Below are 18,957 nucleotides of genomic sequence, written 5' to 3' on the forward strand. Positions count from 1 at the left end.
CGGCGCTCCCTCAGTACTGCCCCTCCGACAGTGCGGCGCTCCCTCAGTACTGCCCCTCCGACAGTGCGGCGCTCCCTCAGTACTGCCCCTCCGACAGTGCGGCGCTCCCTCAGTACTGCCCCTCCGACAGTGCGGCGCTCCCTCAGTACTGCCCCTCCGACAGTGCGGCGCTCCCTCAGTACTGCCCCTCCGACAGTGCGGCGCTCCCTCAGTACTGCCCCTCCGACAGTGCGGCGCTCCCTCAGTACTGCCCCTCCGACAGTGCGGTGCTCCCTCAGTACTGCCCCTCCGACAGTGCGGCGCTCCCTCAGTACTGCCCCTCCGACAGTGCGGTGCTCCCTCAGTACTGCCCCTCCGACAGTGCGGCGCTCACTCAGTACTGCCCCTCCGACAGTGCGGCGCTCCCTCAGTACTGCCCCTCCGACAGTGCGGTGCTCCCTCAGTACTGCCCCTCCGACAGTGCGGTGCTCCCTCAGTACTGCCCCTCCGACAGTGCGACACTCCCTCAGTACTGCCCCTCCGACAGTGCAGTGCTCCCTCAGTACTGCCCCTCCGACAGTGCAGTGCTCCCTCAGTACTGCCCCTCCGACAGTGCGGCGCTCCCTCAGTACTGCCCCTCCGACAGTACAGCGCTCCCTCAGTACTGCCCCTCCGACAGTGCGGCACTCCCTCAGTACTGCCCTGGGAGTGTCAGCCTGGATTTTGGGCTGACGCCTCTGGAGTGAGTCTCGAACCCACGCAGGTACTGACCATCCCGCGCCCCCTTCAGTACCTCTCCCAAGTGCTGGAGCAATTCGACCATGGCAGCAACACAGCCTGGTCTGATTCTCTCTTAGTCTGCACACATATAGGTTGCAGCAAGTGACTGAGTGCAAACCACGGGCCCCAGCCTGGGAGGCACGGAGGGGGATATTAGCCCCGGCTGGTATCAGCTAACTGGGCAGGGACCAGGAATCGAGGCAAGGTCCCCCGATTGGTGTGGCTCAGTAAGACAGCAGACAGACTCTGTACACAATCAGCCAGCAACTCAGCTTTTTAATAAGCATTTCATCCTGTTGTCTCAGGAACACTCATCATTTGGATTAAAGTATTGGTCGAGTTGCTGTGTCAGGGGAGGCGGAGTCCCTCTTGTGCCTTGTGTTTCTTCCACAGCTTTGTTCTGAAGTGGAATAAACTGGATGATATTGACCAACTGCCCAGTGAGAGCTGTGTGTACAACTAACCTTCCCAGTTAGTGGGGCTGGGTATCACTAACTTAACCTGCTAGTGGAGCTGGTTACCACTAATCTACCCAGTTAGTGTAAGCTGACCAGTGTCGCTCGGCCCTGCGGAGAGCAGCCGTCCTCGTGTCTCTTACACAACTGTGCGGAGTCGGACTGTGCAGCGATCGTTCACAAACTTCAACCTACTTTGTCCTTTGTGCATTTATTAAACTCCACCCACCACAACCGATTCATGCCGTCTGCAGCATGAAACACACAGGAAATAACAACAATACTTGTTTTTATAGGCAAATTATTTCTAAGTGTGTCGCACGATGATTTACAGCATCCCACAAACCCTGGGAGCAATCAACAGTTGATCTGTTTGTTGGGCAGGATCCACACAATACTTTGTTAATCTTCAAATACTGCCGAGCGATCTTTAATCTTCACCTGAACAAACAGTCGGGGCCTCGGTTTAACAACGTATCACTTCCTCCCCATCCCGCGCTCGCCTAGTCCCGCCCTCCCCCCCGTCCCGCCCTCCTCCCCCCGTCCCGCCCTCCTCTTCCCGTCCCGCCCTCCTCTTCCCGTCCCCCCGTCCCGCCCCCCCGTCCCGCCCTCCTCTTCCCGTCCCGCCCTCCTCTTCCCGTCCCGCCCCCCCGTCCCGTCCCCCCGTCCCGCCCTCCTCTTCCCGTCCTGCCCCCCCGTCCCGCCCTCCTCTTCCCGTCCCGCCCCCCCGTCCCGCCCTCCTCTTCCCGTCCCGCCCCCCCGTCCCGCCCTCCTCTTCCCGTCCCGCCCCCCCCGTCCCGCCCTCCTCTTCCCGTCCCGCCCCCCCCCCCGTCCCGCCCTCCTCTTCCCGTCCCGCCCCCCCCCCCGTCCCTCCCAAGGCTGAGCCAAGGCAGGGAGAGAATCGGAGGGGCAACTGAAGGTTTGGTTCAAGGGGTATTTAGAGGTGGAGAGGAGGGGTTTAGGGAGGGAACTCCGGAGAGTCGGGCCCAGGGGGTGAAAGATGAGGAGGAATGGAGCATCCGGGAGTGGGTTCGAGAGAGTGGGGCGAGGGCATCATGGAGGGACAAACAAGGACCAGGGGTTGAACTTCAGCACAGGAAAATGTAAGGATTGGGTTCGGGTCAGATATTAATGTTAAAAATCTGAACCCTGACCCCCGCCCCGCCCATTTCCAGGTTTCATGGAGATGGGACGGGGGGGGGGGGGGGGGGGGGTTGGTAATTTAAATATTTTAACGAGGCTGGCAGCGTCTGATTTAACCTGTTTTACAGGGTTAACCCTGGCCGGCCAGTTTCCCAGGCCTCGGGAACCCCGGCAGCGTCGGGGAGACGGTACGCGCCGTCACAGCACGGCTTGTGGGCCGGGAGCAGGGGGGCTTCCCCCGCGCGCCCGCCGCCCCCGAGCGGGGAACCTGTCGGGGACAGAAGGCACAGGTTGTGGAGTTAAAACCCCGGGTCTTCCTTCCGCCACCCATGTAACGCACCCCTGGTAATATCCAGCCAAGGAGATCGAGTTAAAGTCATTGGGGAACATTGACTGAGTGTGGGTCAGTGGGGAGGAGGTACAGAGCAAGATCGAGGATACACGGCAGGTTGGAGTATCTGGAGGCGGGGAGAGTGTCAGCAGTGAGGGGAGGATCTCTCAGTGTGCTGGATATTGTCACATTCGCAGTAAATACCTTCCCCGTTACTAACCACTGTCTATCTCGACACTCCTTACTATTGCAACACACTCAACAAAGGAAAACGCAAGGACTGGAGTAAGATTACATTGTTCGGACACATGACCTTTACCCCACAGAGGATGTGAGGTTGTGAGACACTCTGTCGGTCTGCCTGTGATTAAGCTCAGATATCCTGCGAGGGGTGAATCCACACCCCTCAACGCTCGCTCTGGTGACCGCGGCCCTGGGGACACTTTGGTGTTTAAAGTTTCACATTCTCCGAAATCCTGCTCCCTTTATAATAAAACTACACCACGGACTGGAACCCAGTCACCCTCGCCCCCACAGGAACCCTCCAGGGTGAAGAATCGGATCAAAGCCTGGAATTTTAACTCGTTTCTTTCGGATGAGACGTTAAACCGAGGCCCCGTCTCCTCTCTCGGGTGGATGTTAAAGATCCCACGGGCACTATTTCGAAGAAGAGCAGGGGAGTTCTCCCCGGTGTCCTGGGGCCAATATTTATCCCTCAACCAACATCACTAACACAGATTATCTGGTCATTATCACATTGCTGTTTGTGGGAGCTTGCTGTGCGCAAATTGGCTGCCGCGTTTCCTTCATTACAACAGTGACTACACCTCAAAAAGTGAAGCGCTTTGGGACGTCCTGAGTTGGTGAAAGGCGCTATAGAAATGCAAGTCTTTCTTTAATTTTCCTTTTCCTGGGTTGACAGTAACGGGTGCTGAGGCACAGTGTGATGCTGCTGAGGCTCTGCAGGTTCATCAGCCCTCGTCTCCAGGATTGGAAGATTAATCTCCCGGACACGGCTGGGGGCAAACCCAGGAGACAAATCACAGACACACACCTTAAAAAAATGGCGGATTTGTTCATTTTCTTTTTAAACACTTTTGTTTATTAGTTACAAAAATATTGGTGATCGGGGGGAGGGGCCAATGACCGACAGTCACAAATCACCCAATCGGGTAACAAAGAGCCTGCTCGCTTTCTGATTGGCCGAGGGGCCAGAGCACTGTGAGGACGGACGGGTCAAGTGACCAATGGCGGGAGTGTGGCGGTCGGAGGTCATGTGATGACCTCCAGGATTACGCCCACCTAGAGTTGGCGACCTCGTTGATTCTCAGACGAGCGGCGACAATCTCTCCGACCCTCTGCGCATTTTGCAGCCTCGACAAGTATCAACGGTGAATTAAACAGGTTAACGGGCTGGTTAAAGAAGACTTGCTTTCACATTGCCCCGAGTCACGTCTTAAAATGCTTCCGCACGATGAAAGATGTGACTGTCGGTGACTGTAGAAACAAAACCCACCAGCGAGAGAGGCACCCCATCTTTCAGTGATGTTGGTTAAGGGAGGAACATCGGTCAGGACACCAGCGAGAACTCCCCTGCTCTTCTTCCAATAGCGCCGTGGGATCTTTCACCTCCACCTGACAGCACCTCGGTTTAACGTCTCATCTGAAGGACGGCCCCTCCGACAGTGCAGCGCTCTCTCAGTACCGCCCCTCCGACAGTGCAGCGCTCCCTCAGTACTGCCCCTCCGACAGTGCGGCGCTCTCTCAGCACCGCCCCTCCGACAGTGCGGCGCTCCCTCAGTACTGCCCCTCCGACAGTGCAGCGCTCTCTCAGCACCGCCCCTCCGACAGTGCGGCGCTCCCTCAGTACTGCCCCTCCGACAGTGCGGCGCTCCCTCAGTACTGCCCCTCCGACAGTGCGGCGCTCCCACAGTACTGCCCCTCCGACAGTGCGGCGCTCCCTCAGTACTGCCCCTCCGACAGTGCGGCGCTCCCTCAGTACTGCCCCTCCGACAGTGCAGCACCCCCTCAGTACTGCCCCTCCGACAGTGCAGCACCCCCTCAGTACTGCCCCTCCGACAGTGCGGCGCTCCCACAGTACTGCCCCTCCGACAGTGCGGCGCTCCCACAGTACTGCCCCTCCGACAGTGCGGCGCTCCCTCAGTACTGCACCTCCGACAGTGCAGCGCTGCCTCAGTACTGCCCCTCCGACAGTGCAGCGCTCCCTCAGTACTGCCCCTCCGACAGTGCAGCACCCCCTCAGTACTGCCCCTCCGACAGTGCAGCGCTCCCTCAGTACTGCCCCTCCGACAGTGCGGCGCTCCCTCAGTACTGCCCCTCCGACAGTGCGGCGCTCCCTCAGTACTGCCCCTCCGACAGTGCGGCGCTCCCTCAGTACTGCCCCTCCGACAGTGTGGCGTTCCCTCAGTACTGCCCCTCCGACAGTGCGGCGCTCCCTCAGTACTGCCCCTCCGACAGTGTGGCGTTCCCTCAGTACTGCCCCTCTGACAGTGCGGCGCTCCCTCAGTACTGCCCCTCCGACAGTGCGATGCTCCCTCAGTACTGCCCCTCCGACAGTGCGGCGCTCCCTCAGTACTGCCCCTCCGACAGTGTGGCGTTCCCTCAGTACTGCCCCTCCGACAGTGCGATGCTCCCTCAGTACTGCCCCATGATCACGTGTTATTGATAAAGCACAGATTCAACTCATTAACCGGGTTAATATTGGAAATATTGTAACCAGATTGTGCGAGGAGGCCGAGAGGCTCAAGGCAATGCCCTCTGAACTGAATTGGAGTTTAAATCAGGAGGAGTGATGGTTTAATCACGTCACATATTCAGCAGCTCGTTAACACAGGCAAAACTTGGACAGGCTAATTATGTTGGATTGTTACTGGTCTGAATATTAAGTAAAGTCTCGCAATCAGACGGTTAAATCAGATTTGGGATTTCTCGTTCTGTTTTTTGAGCAGGGCCATGTGAAAAATCACATGATCCCTCTGCCCCTGCCCGATGGGTAAACAAGCCTCACGTGGCTGACTGCTGACCGAGCGGTTTTAGAACAAGGAACCAAGCTTTCGCACTGAAGGTTCTGGGCTGTGTGTGCAGGGTGGGGAGTACACGGGATGGTGTGACACTTGTAAAAGGCCTGCAGCAGCCTAATCCGTTACCGTAACAACCACATTCCAGCACAGGGGCATCCAGCAGCTTCTGCGCGCACAGCACACTCGGGCGCTGTGAGCGCGGCCTGCTTCCGAACACCAAGCTGGGGTGTCCAGCAATGGAACGCCGCCGTTCTCTCGCCAGGCTCGGGCCGCCTGCACAGGGCAGCAGCCCGACTCTCGCAACGCCAGGCCCCTGATCGTCACACCAGGAATGTCCCGGTGCCTTCACAATTACAGAGCTTCACTGAGAAATAACAACCTAGAAACAGGCCACTCGGCCCCACCAGTCCGTGTTCACCCTCCACGGGACCAGCATTCCAATCCCACGTGACCACTCTGTTCCCATATCGCCTTAGCCCCTTTCCATCAGCCTCCTATCTAACCCATTATACAATGTTGTCTCTGCTTCAATCACTCAATGATAAGAACTCAATGTTCAGTCTGACATAGGTTATTCACCCAGAACAAACCTACAGGCCCTGCCTCCCTACATCCATCTCCACATTCCCGGTTTTCCAGAATAATTCTCGGGGTTTTGCTTCCTGTCGTCTCTTCATTGTGTCGGTCACTCCCGAGAAGAACTTCCTCGCATCAGTCCCTTGTCCTCCAGTCATGGCCGAATTTGGCCCTTTCGACCTCATGTACTCCTCCACTCAGAGTTACCTTCCTTCAAGACCGAAACCGACCCTTTGCATCTTTGTGATGCAGCCGCCATGCCCGAGAAATAATTGTGGATCCTCCACTTCCTGCCACTCCAGAGAGTTTATCTCCCCAGTGTCAGTGTCAATAAGAATCGGCAGTGACTCAGTGGGCAACACCCTCGCCTCGGAGTCAGAAGGTTGTGGGTTCAATTCCCACTCGAGAGACTTGAGCACAAAAATCCAGGCTGAGGGAGTGCTGCACTGTCGGAGGGGCAGTACTGAGGGAGCGCCGCATTGTCGGAGGGTCAGTACTGAGGGAGCGCTGCACTGTCGGAGGGGCAGTACTGAGGGAGCGCCGCACTGTCGGAGGGTCAGTACTGAGGGAGCGCCGCACTGTCGGAGGGGCAGTACTGAGGGAGCGCCGCACTGTCGGAGGGTCAGTACTGAGGGAGCGCCGCACTGTCGGAGGGGCAGTACTGAGGGAGCGCCGCACTGTGGGAGGGCCGCACTGTGGGAGGGCAGTACTGAGGGAGCGCTGCACTGTCAGAGGGGCTGTACTGAGGGAGCGCCGCACTGTCGGAGGGGCAGTACTGAGGGAGCGCCGCACTGTCAGAGGGGCAGTACTGAGTGAGCGCCGCACTGTCGGAGGGGCAGTACTGAGGGAGCGCCGCACTGTCGGAGGGGCAGTACTGAGGGAGCGCCGCACTGTCAGAGGGGCAGTACCGAGGGAGCGCCGCACTGTCGGAGGGGCAGTACCGAGGGAGCGCCGCACTGTCGGAGGGGCAGTACTGAGGGAGCGCTGCACTGTCGGAGGGGCAGTCTTTCGGATGAGACGTTAAACCGAGGCCCCGTCTGCCCCCTTAGGTGGACGTAAAAGATCCCGTGGCGCTATTTCGGAGAGCCGGGGGGGGGGGAGTTCTCCCCGGTGTCCCGGCCAATATTTATCCTCAACCAACATGACTAAAACAGATTCTCTGGTTATTCTCACGTTGCCGTTTGTGGGATCTTGCTGTGTGCACGTTGGTTGCCATGTTTCCTACATTACAACAGTGACTACACTTCAAAAAAGAAGTACTTCATTGGCTGTAAAGCGCTTTGGGACGTCTGGTGGTTGTGAAAGGCGCTATAGAAATGCAAGCCTGGAATTTCTGCTCAAATCTTTGGGCTGGGGCTTGAACCCGAGGTCATGAAAGGTGTATAAAAGTTGGGCTTTCAAACTCCTGCAATTTAAGAGATAATTCTATCTCGCAGTGGTGTTTCCGGTCAGCTGTGAATGAACCGACTGGTCCTGTTCCACCAGTTGAGTGAGAAATTCTTTTGACGCCCCACAATAAGCCGGGGCTCCGGTTACACGGGGCTTTCTGCACAGGTCTCAGTTGCTCTTTGTAAAAGTTTGTCTCATTAATGTGTGACCTCAATGACTTTACGGAGGGAAATATCTAAACACATGACGCCCAATGTCTTTGATCTCCGTGTCGAGAGGCAAATCACAATTACACACCAAGCCAGAAACCATTTCCACTTTCTCCAAATTAGGGACAAACTATTAATGGAAACTTTCCAAGATGGTTCAGTTTTGGTCCATTTCTCACACCACCAGAGCTCATAGGGACGGCCGAGATATCGGAGGGAGCTGATGTCCTTGGAGCGAAGACCGCACCACAGTAAACTCCTCACGCTGGGCTCATTGTGCGTCAGGGCAGCACCCTCGCCTCAGAGTCACAAGGTCGTGGGTTCGAGCCCCACTCCAGAGACTTGAGCACAAAATCCAAGCTGACGCTCCCAGTGCAGTGCTGAGGGAGTGCTGCACTGTCAGAGGTGCCGTCTTCTGCCTGAGACGTTAAACCGAGTCCCGTCTGCCCTCTCAAGCGGATTCCACGGTGCTTATTGAAGAGCTGGCTAAATTACCCAGTTGTTTATCGCATTGGCGTTTGTGGGAGCTTGCTGTGCAAAAATTGTCTGCCTCGTTTCCTACATTACAACAGTGACCACATTCCCAAAGTACTTCACTGGCGGTGGGGTTTTGGGACGTCCTGAGGAGGTGAAAGGTGCTATAAAACTGCAAATTATTTCTTCTGTGTGGAGAGACTGAACAAAGGTCACGTGCGTCTCCACTGGGCGAGGGGAGGGGAGAGAGGCGAGGCGAGGCGGGGAGGGGAGGCGGGGAGGGGAGGCGGGGAGGGGAGGCGGGGAGGGGAGGCGAGGAGGGGAGGCGAGGAGAGGAGGGGAGGCGAGGGCAGGAGTCCGAATTTTGTCAGGAAGTAAAGTGGGAAGGTTCCCTTTGCTCACTGTTTTTAGTATTTCTAAATGACAGCTGACATGAATCAGTCATTCATGGAAGAAAGACTTATGAAATAATACTGGGCAGCCTGCGGGTGGCAATGTCCAGGGAGAGTATAAATACTCGGGCACGGGCCCAGCTTGCGCAGGACCTTCTTAACAGGAACTAGCGAAGGACACAAGACCTCCATGTTGTAAAACAGTTGATTAAAGCTTTGTTTAACGCTTAGACCAAGTGCCTAGTAGTTTTCTTACATGAACAGCCGTACAATCTTCATCAGAATAACGCCCCGAGGAAACCTTTCCCCTTCTTTCTTTTCTCAACTCTCTCATTTCACTCTGATTTCTCCACCTCGGTAATTTCTGTAACTCGTGTGTAAAGTCCAGTTCTGTTCTCTGTCCAATCCGGACCAGCGACCGCTCAGCGCGGACAGACCCCCGAGATATTCACTCGCGCGCTGCGAGCTTGCTCGATTCCAGGTATCGTCACACCATCATCCCTCACTCACCAGCTGTTCCCAGTCATTTACTGATTCCATTTTGGGATTGCATGGGGAAGTATTTTCCTGCATTCTGGAAATGCTCCTGGAATTTCAACCCTGTTTCCCGAAGCACTCCTGGGAATTGCTGCAAGTTTGTTATTTCAAATATCCCCATCCCTTCCCCCAAGCCCAGCGTCATCCCTTCCCCCAAGCCCAGCGTCACCCCTTCCCCCAAGCCCAGCGTCACCCCTTCCCCCAAGCCCAGCGTCATCCCTTCCCCCAAGCCCAGCGTCACCCCTTCCCCCAAGCCCAGCGTCATCCCTTCCCCCAAGCCCAGCGTCACCCTACGGGAGAGGCTCGATCGGGGCACGGAGAGACAGAGAATTAAACTCCTGGGCTTAAAGGGAAACTCACATGAAAACTTATTCAGCAAACTTTACTGGGAATGGGAGGGGCAGAGGACAGCTGTCAGCGACATTGCGGTTTGTATCATGTGTCACACACTAATTCTAAAGGATAACTAAAACCTCTCTCACGAGGACAGCATTATACGAGTTATCACACACTCTATTTTACTATATAGCGAAATATTGCAGTGACAAATATGCTTCCTGTGTGATGTGCGTAATTCAGCTCAGTATCGCTCACTATTACACCAGTATTCCACCCTGGTGTTACACAGCTCACTATCGCTCACTATTACACCAGTATTCCACCCTGGTGTTACACAGCTCACTATCGCTCACTATTACACCAGTATTCCACCCTGGTGTCTCAGGTTTTAAGCGTTGCAGAGTGATGGGGCCTCATTGGGAGACCGTAATCAGCCAGGGGCCCTGCTCCTGAACCATGACCGGGGAGCCGCGCTGGAAGCCGTGCGAGCCAAGCCTCCGCCGTGGGCCGAGCCTCCGCCGTGGGCCGAGCCTCTGCCATGGGCCCTCTCCCGCCCTTGATCAAACATTCCGCCAACATTCCCGGTCTGGGCGGAGATCGGCCACTTGTGCAGAATACTGGAGGGTTTCCCAAGCTAATGCAGCACAGACCGGTTGGAGCCGGTGTAGATTAGCGCCGCACTGCGCGATACCGAGCTTACTGGTGGCTCAGGAGAAATTATTTGATGTTTTTCATATAATGAGGCTCCGTCCACTCCTCCCATTTAGGAGTGAAATCAGGAAGCACGTTTTCCACACAAAGGCTAGTGGAAGTCTGGAGCTCCCTCCCCGAAGGGCTCTAGCTGCTGGGGGTCAACTGGAGGTTTCAAGACTCAGGTCGGTAGATGTTTGTTGGGTAAGAGTATCGAGGGATACGGAGCGAAGGCGGGTGAATGCAGTTAAGATACAGATCAGCCCTGATCTCATTGAATGGTGGAACAGGCTCGAGGGGCTGAATGGCCTCCTCCTGTTCCTAATGTCCCCAACACTAATACGCTGAAATAAAATAATGTAGAAACAGAGTTTTAGGAACTGCTAGACCAGATCCAAACCAATTCTGTGATTTGGAGATGCTCAATAAAGCCAAGTGCACACTTGGGAAAATTCTTCCCTCTGTTTCCACGGCAACACATTCCCGCCCTGACCGCATGGTGTTTATGTCCCCGTGCTTGCACAGTTTTCCCAGTTATAAGAACATAAGAATTAGGAGCAGGAGTCGGCCATTCGGCCCCTCGAGCCTGCCCCGCCATTCAATAAGATCACGGCTGATCATCGACCTCAACTCCACTTTCCCGCCCGATCCGCAGCCTTACTGCCCAAAAATCTAGCGATTTCCGTCTTGAATATACACAACGACTGAGCATCCACAGCCCTCTGGGGTAGAAATCCCAAGGAAACTAATACTGAATCAGGGACAGGGACTCAATAAAATTAAAGTAAGTAAAATAACAGTAAAGACAAAAATAATGGCACAAAAGAGTGACAAATCCCCAGGACCACATGGTTTCCATCCCAGGGTTTGAAAGGAAGTCGGTGAACACATCGGAAGATTATAGTTGGGGCATCTGCAAAGTTCTCTCGATTCAGGAACTGTTCCTTTAGATTGGAAAATTGCGCTTGTCACTCCGCTATTTAAGAATGGCGAGAGAGGGAAACCAGGGAATTATAGACCAGTTAGTCTAACATCTGTTGTCGGGAAATTGCTAGAGTCTATAATTAAGGATAGGGTGACTGAACACCTCGAAAATTTTCAGTTGATCAGAGAGAGCCGGCATGGATTTGTGAAAGGCAGGTCCTGCCTGACAAACCTGACTGAATTTTTTGAAGAGGTGACTAAAGTAGTGGACAGGGGAATGTCTATGGATGCTGTTTATATGGACTTCCAGAAGGCATTTGATAAAGTTCCACATAAGAGACTGTTAACTAAGGTAGAAGCCCACGGAATTGAGGGCAAATTATTGACCTGGTTCGGAAAGTGGCTGAGCGGCAGGAGACAGGCAGTAGGGATAATGGGCAGGTACTCTAATTGGCACGATGTGACTAGTGGTGTCCCGCAGGGATCTGTGTTGGGGCCTCAACTATTCACAGTATTTATTAACGACTTAGATGATGACATAGAGAGTCATATATCCAAATTTGCCAATGACACAAACATAGGCGGCATAGTAGATGAAAGGATAAAATTACAAAGAGATATCAACAGATTAAGGGCAGCACGGTAGCATAGTGGTTAGCACTGTTGCCTCACAGCGCCAGGGACCCGGGTTCGAGTCCGGCCTCGGGTGACTGTCTGTGTGGAGTTTGCACATTCGCCCCGTGTTTGCGTGGGTTTCCTCCGGGTGCTCCGGTTTCCTCCCACAGTCCAAAGATGTGCGGGCTAGGATGATTGGCTATGATAAATTGACCCTTAGTGTTAGGGGGATTAAATATGCGGGGATAGGGTGGGATATGTGTTGGTGTAGGGGTTATGGGGATCGGGTGGGATATGTGTCGGTGCAGGCTCGATGGGCCGAAATGGCCTCTATCTGCACTGTGGGGTTTCTGTGATTCTGTGATAAGTGAATGGGCAAAACTGTGGCAAATGGATTTCAATATAGGCAAATGTGAGGTCATCCACTTTGGACCTAAAAAGGATAGAACAGGGTACTTTCTAAATGGTGAAAATCTAAAAACAGCCGAGGTCCAAAGAGACTTGGGGGTTCAGGTACATCGATCATTAAAATGTCATGAACAGGTACAGAAAATAATCAAAAAGGCTAATGGAATGCTGGCCTTTATCTAGAGGACTAGAATACAAGGGGGTAGAAGTTATGCTGCAGCTGTACAAAACCCTGGTTAGACCACACCTGGAGCACTGTGAGCAGTTCTGGGCACCACACCTTAGGAAGGATATATTGGCCTTGGAGGGAGTGCAGCGCAGGTTTACCAGAATGATACCCGGACTCCAAGGGTTAAGTTACGAGGAGAGATTACACAAACTAGGGTTGTATTCCCTAGAATTTAGAAGGTTTAGGGGTGATCTGATCGAAGTTTTCAAGATATTAAGGGGAACAGATAGGGTAGAGAGAGAGAAACTATTTCTGCTGGTTGGGGATTCTAGGACTGGGGGGCAGAGTCTAAAAATTAGAGCCAGACCTTTCAGGAGTGAAGTTAGGAAACACTTCTCCACACAAAGGGTGGTAGAAGTTTGGAACTCTCTTCTGCAAATGACAATTGATGCTCGATCAATTGTTAATTTTACATTTGAGATTGATAGATTTTTGTTAACCAAAGGTATTAAGGGATATGAGCCAAAGGCAGGTATATGGAGTTAGGTCGCAGATCAGCCATGATCTCATTGAATGGCGGAACAGGCTCGAGGGGCTGAATGGCCTCCTCCTGTTCCTATGTCCCTAGAGAATTCCAAAGATTCACAATCCTCAGTGAAGAAATTTCTCCTCATCTCAGTCCTAAATGGCCGACCCCTTATCCTGAGACTGCCCCTAGTTCTAGACACTCCAGCCAGGGGAAACACCCTCTCAGCATCTACCCTGTCAATCCCCTTCAGAATCTTGTATGTTTCAATGAGATCACCTCTCATTCTTCTAAACTCCAGAGAGTATCGGCCCATTCTACACAATCTCTCATCATAGGACAGCCCTCTCACCCCAGGAACCAGTCTGGTGAACCTTCGTTGCACCCCTCTCGAAGGCAAGTATATCCTTCCTTAGGTAAGGAGACCAGAACTGTGCTCAGTACTCCAGGCGTGGTCTCACCAGGACCTACAGTTGCAGAGTGTCCCACTGACACAAGGTCACCGTGCACCATTAATCACTGCCTCACCGACAGCTACATAACAAAGGCTGCTGTCTCTTGTTTACAGGTTCTTCGCAGGAGCAGAGACGGAGGTTTGCCAGTTCGTGCTGCATTGTACTGGAAACCTCAACTGGCCAGATTTCAAATGTGAAAAACTCGGGCATTCCAGTTTGCAAAGCAAGGGTGAGCTAAAGTATCCAACTCCTTATTGTGTCTCAGATACATCGCTTAGCACTTCACATACATCAAATAAATGATCCTGAATTGCAGTCACTGCAAGGTCATTTACTGTAGGTAAATACTGTGTACAGCAAGATCCCACAAAGAGCAATGGGAAGAATTACCAGTTAAGCTGTTTTGGTGGCACTGGTTGTGGAAGGGATGGTCCCCTTCTGCAATCTAAACTTCCATGGTCCCAAGTCCTGTTGTGGGGCTTGAACTCTCAACCTTCTGACTCAAGCACGAGGGTGCTAGCTAACGGAGATAAGCCGACATTTACTGACATCACTCCCAGCTCCCCAATGGCCAGGGCCTACTGGGAAATAGCACTGCCCACGCAGCACTGAACTACAACAGGTCCCAGGTCTGATGGCTGGTCTACAATATTTATTGAGGCTGCAACAGAGGGGGAATAAGCTCATCGACATGGGAACCTGCTCCTGCTGAAAGAAAAAACAACCTTGCATTTCTATAGCACCTTTCCCAACCTCAGGACGTCCCAAAGTGCTTCACAGCCAATGAAGACTTTTTTTTTTTTTTTTTTGGAAGTGTAGTCCCTGTTGTAGGAAACAATGTGGGAAACACGGCAGCCAATTTGTGCACAGCAAGCTCCCACAAACAGCAATGTGAAAATGACCAGATCATCTGTTTGAGAGATTTTGGTTGAGGGATAAGTATCAGCCAGGACACCGGGGAGAACCCCCCCGCGCTTCTTCGAATAGTGGCCGTGGGATCTTTGAGTGAACACGTGCCCCACACACCCACCCGCGAGGCTGTGTTCAGCCGCGATACCCTCTCCATCGAATATCACGCCTGCTCTCACCGCAACGACTCAATCTAGGGCCAAGTGTAGAGAGTGGCCGAGCCTATAGCACTGTGGACGAGCCTATAGCGCTGTGGACGAGCCTATAGCGCTATGCCCCAGTGTGAGCCAGCACAAGGGGAGGGGAGAGAACTGGGTGGGGCAGCGGGTAGTAAATACCAAAGTTTAGTCTCAGCCTTTAGCATTCGACAAAGAAAAAGAACTTTCATCACCACTGACTGGGCTGCAATCCAAAGCCAGACCACAAGGCTCGACTTAAAATGAATGAATGTTCTCAAGTCTGGAGGGAAAAGAGGGAGACGGGGGCGGGGGGGGGGGGGGGGGGGGAATATTTGATTCTCATCACCTCGAAGGAGAATTTTCCAATTCCAGTGGTCGACCAGTAACACATCGCTCATCCTTTCCACTGACAAAGACTTAGTTTAGCTGCAAAAACATGTTGAAGTGATTCATTGTACACACCGACAGGACGCACCCTGAAGCCAAGATCAGCCTCACTGTACCTTCGCTTAAAGAAACCGAGTCAGAAAGGAAGCTTAAAAAAATGAGAACATGTTAAGTCATTTTTAAAACGTATTTTTTGAAGGGAAACAGTTGAGCATTCGCTCGCAAATAAAAGGCAGCGGTTCAACCATCCAAGGGGTTGGAGAGGCAGTGAGGCAATTACCCAGCCCTGTGTCTCCTTTAGAACACGGCTTTCCACCCAATAATAAAACGTCTCGTCTGGTTTTCCACCTCCCTCCTCCTCCCCTTACTTCATCCTCCCTCCCTCTCACCTTATCCTCCCTCCGAGTGCCCTCAACTCACCTCACCCTCCCTCAGAGTCACCTCAGCTTCCCTGACGTGGAGATTGCTCACTGTTTCCCCTGATTTCTAACAGCCAGTGTACGACACGCTAACGGCCGGTATACAACACGCTAACGGCCGGTATACAACACGCTAACGGCCGGTATACAACACGCTAACGGCCGGTATACAACACGCTAACTGTGTCCATGGAATTATTTTGAAGAGCAGGGGGAGTTCTCCCCGGTGTCCTGGGGCCAATATTTATCCCTCAACCAACATCACTAAAACAGATTATCTGGTCATTATCACATTGCTGTTTGTGGGAGCTTGCTGTGCACAAATTGGCTGCTGTGTTTCCGACATTACAACAGTGACCACACTTCAAAAGTACTTCATTGGCTGTCAAGCGCTTTGGGACGTCCTGAGGTGGTGAAAGGCGCTATATAAATGCAAGTCTTTCTTTCTTTCTAATGTCTGAAGGTGTCAGGACTGATTTTTTTTACTTTGCGATTGTTAGATCTGTTCTGTGAATTACTTTCATCGATTGAATCTTAAGCGAAACCACGCAGCCCAGCAGAAAGCTCAGTCGCAGTGTGAGTAGCAGAAACCAGTCACACTGAATTTACTCCCAGCCTGTCACTGATGTCAGAGTCCGGGGAATTCTCCTGGATTCACCACACACAGCACTTCTCGCTCGCTCCATTAAAACAATTCAATTAATTTTGCTCCTCTATAGACCGATGCTGACCATCACCTGCTGCACTATTGATTCACAAACCACAGTTATTGATTCTGCTGCTCAATGGCCACAACTTTATATCATTAACCCTTTAAGGGATCGTTCAGGCCAATTTTGAGCAAGTTACTATCCGAGTCAGGGCCAGAAACTGGCTCCCTGTGAACAACATTGAATTCTGCAGCTAACGTAGGGATATTTACCCTTCTCCCACCCGCTTGCAGAGGAGCTAATGGTGCACTTTTCACAGGTGCTGATCGACCTCCAATACCTCACCCCCGTGCCCGTTCATCCCGCACAAACCGAATCAATGGCCACTCAACATGCGGTGCATCCAATGCCAGGAATTCTCCAGGAATTACCTGGTGCTTCTCACTCCGGAATCTTATTTGTAATCGCAGTGAATATATTTAGGGGAAAAAAGTAAATGTTTACTGAGGTGCTGATCCTGAGATCGTGGGTTTCCCGTCACTAATATATTACCTGACTAAGGCACGGTTACAAATATCACAAATACTGATACTGAGAGACTTCTGATGCTGTTTATTTACCACTTTACCAAAAGGGGCAGGTCATTTTCCTCCTGCCTCATCAACCCTCGTACTCCCAGTTAGTTACATTTTTTTTCTTGCTCTGACACCCATGGTTAGATTTACAAGAATTGCATAAATGCAAATGTTCTTAATTCTTCCCTTCCCAAAATTAATTTTTTATTCATTCATTCATGGGATGTGGGCGTCGCTGGCAAGGCCGGCATTTATTGCCCATCCCTAGTTGCCCTCGAGAAGGTGGCGGTGAGCCGCCTTCTTGAACCGCTGCAGTCCGTGTGGTGAAGGTACTCCCACAGTGCTGTTAGGGAATGAGTTCCAGGATTTTGACCCAGCGACGATGAAGGATCGGCCGAGATATTTCCAAGTCAGGATGGTGTCTGACTTGGAAGTGGTGGTGTTTCTATGCGCCTGCTGCCCTTGTCCTTCATTTACACAATTACAAAATATATTTTATTCTTCCCCTTACTTCCCACACTGGGTTTGTATTTTTGGCTGAAGCAATATCTCTCTCTCCTCTACAGTGTCGGCTATGGCTCAGTGGGTAACACTTTCGCCTCTGAGTCAGAAGGTTGTGGGTTTAAGCCCCACTCCAGAGACCTGAGCAGAAAATCTAGGCTGACTCTCCCAGTGCAGTACTGAGGGAGCGCCGCACTGTCGGAGGGGCAGTACTGAGGGAGCGCCGCACTGTCGGAGGGGCAGTACTGTGGGAGCGCCGCACTGTCGGAGGGGCAGTACTGAGGGAGCGCCGCACTGTCGGAGGGGCAGTACTGAGGGAGCGCCGCACTGTCGGAGGGGCAGTACTGTGGGAGCGCCGCACTGTCGGAGGGGCAGTACTGAGGGAGCGGCGCACTGTCGGAGGGGCAGTACTGAGGGAGCGCCGCACTGTCGGAGGGGCAGTGCTGAGGGAGCGCCGCACTGCCGGAGGGGCAGTGCTGAGGGAGCGCCGCACTGCCGGAGGGGCAGTACTGAGGGAGCGGCGCACTGTCGGAGGGGCAGTACTGAGGGAGCGCCGCACTGTCGGAGGGGCAGTACTGAGGGAGCGCCGCACTGTCGGAGGGGCAGTACTGAGGGAGCGCCGCACTGTCGGAGGGGCAGTACTGAGGGAGCGCCGCACTGTCAGAGGGGCAGTACTGAGGGAGTGCCGCACTGTCAGAGGGGCAGTACTGAGGGAGCCCCGCACTGTCGGAGGGGCAGTACTGAGGGAGCCCCGCACTGTCGGAGGGGCAGTACTGAGGGATCGCCGCACTGTCGGAGGGGCAGTACTGAGGGAGCGCCGCACTGTCGGAGGGGCAGTACCGAGGGAGCCCCGCACTGTCGGAGGGGCAGTACCGAGGGAGCCCCGCACTGTCGGAGGGGCAGTACCGAGGGAGCCCCGCACTGTCGGAGGGGCAGTACTGAGGGAGCGCCGCACCATCTTTTGGATGAGCATTCCTGACATTCATTCACTCCCGGGTGATGGATACAGATTCAATAGTAGCTTTTAAAAGGGAATGGATAAATACTTGGAGAAAAATTTGCAGTGACGTGGGGAAAGAGCGGGTGAGTGAGTGGGACTGACTGGATTGCTCTTCGAAAAAGCCGGCGCAGACTTCCTTCTGTGCTGATTCCACAAAACCCAGGCCCCGTCTGCTCTCTCGGGTGGATGTAAAAGATCCCACGGCACTATTTCGAAGAAGAGCAGGGGAGTTCTCCCCGGTGTCCTGGGGCCAATATTTATCCCTCAACCAACATCACTGAAACAGATTATCGGGTCATTATCACATTGCTGTTTGTGGGATCTTGCTGTGCACAAATTGGCTGCCACATTTCCTACAATACAACAGTGACTACACTCCAAAAAGTACTTCAGTGACTGTAAAACGCTTTGGGGCGTCCTGGGGCTGTGAAAGGCGCTATAGAAATGCAAGTCTTTCTTTCTCTCTATTGGTCATGGGCCATAATTAGAGCCCAGCTGATTGGATAACTTTGCTGCAACATCCAGTAAGCAGCAAATCGCTTCATAAACATCTGGCAGAACGGCCAATAAACCTCAGCCCAAACACCGCTCACAAAATAAACCTCAGCCCAAACACCTCACAAAATAAACCTCAGCCCAAACACCTCACAAAATAAACCTCAGCCCAAACACCTCACAAAATAAACCTCAGCCCAAACACCTCACAAAATAAACCTCAGCCCAAACACCTCACAAAATAAACCTCAGCCCAAACACCTCACAAGATAAACCTCACCCCAAACACCTCACAAAATAAACCTCACCCCAAACACCTCACAAAATAAACCTCAGCCCAAACACCTCACAAAATAAACCTCAGCCCAAACACCTCACAAAATAAACCTCAGCCCAAACACCTCACAAAA

The 18,957-nt window shown here is 53.0% G+C and overlaps 1 protein-coding gene across 1 annotated transcript in view; it reads right to left on the reverse strand.

The window, feature by feature from the left end:
- Positions 1–18,957, reverse strand: part of mtss1 (MTSS I-BAR domain containing 1) — a 122,254-nt gene that overhangs the window by 31,789 nt on the left and 71,508 nt on the right.

This window comes from Somniosus microcephalus, chromosome 13 (genome assembly GCF_052327205.1).
Source record: "Somniosus microcephalus isolate GS21.2 chromosome 13, FLI_Smic_1.0, whole genome shotgun sequence".
Classification (NCBI taxonomy): domain Eukaryota; kingdom Metazoa; phylum Chordata; class Chondrichthyes; order Squaliformes; family Somniosidae; genus Somniosus; species Somniosus microcephalus.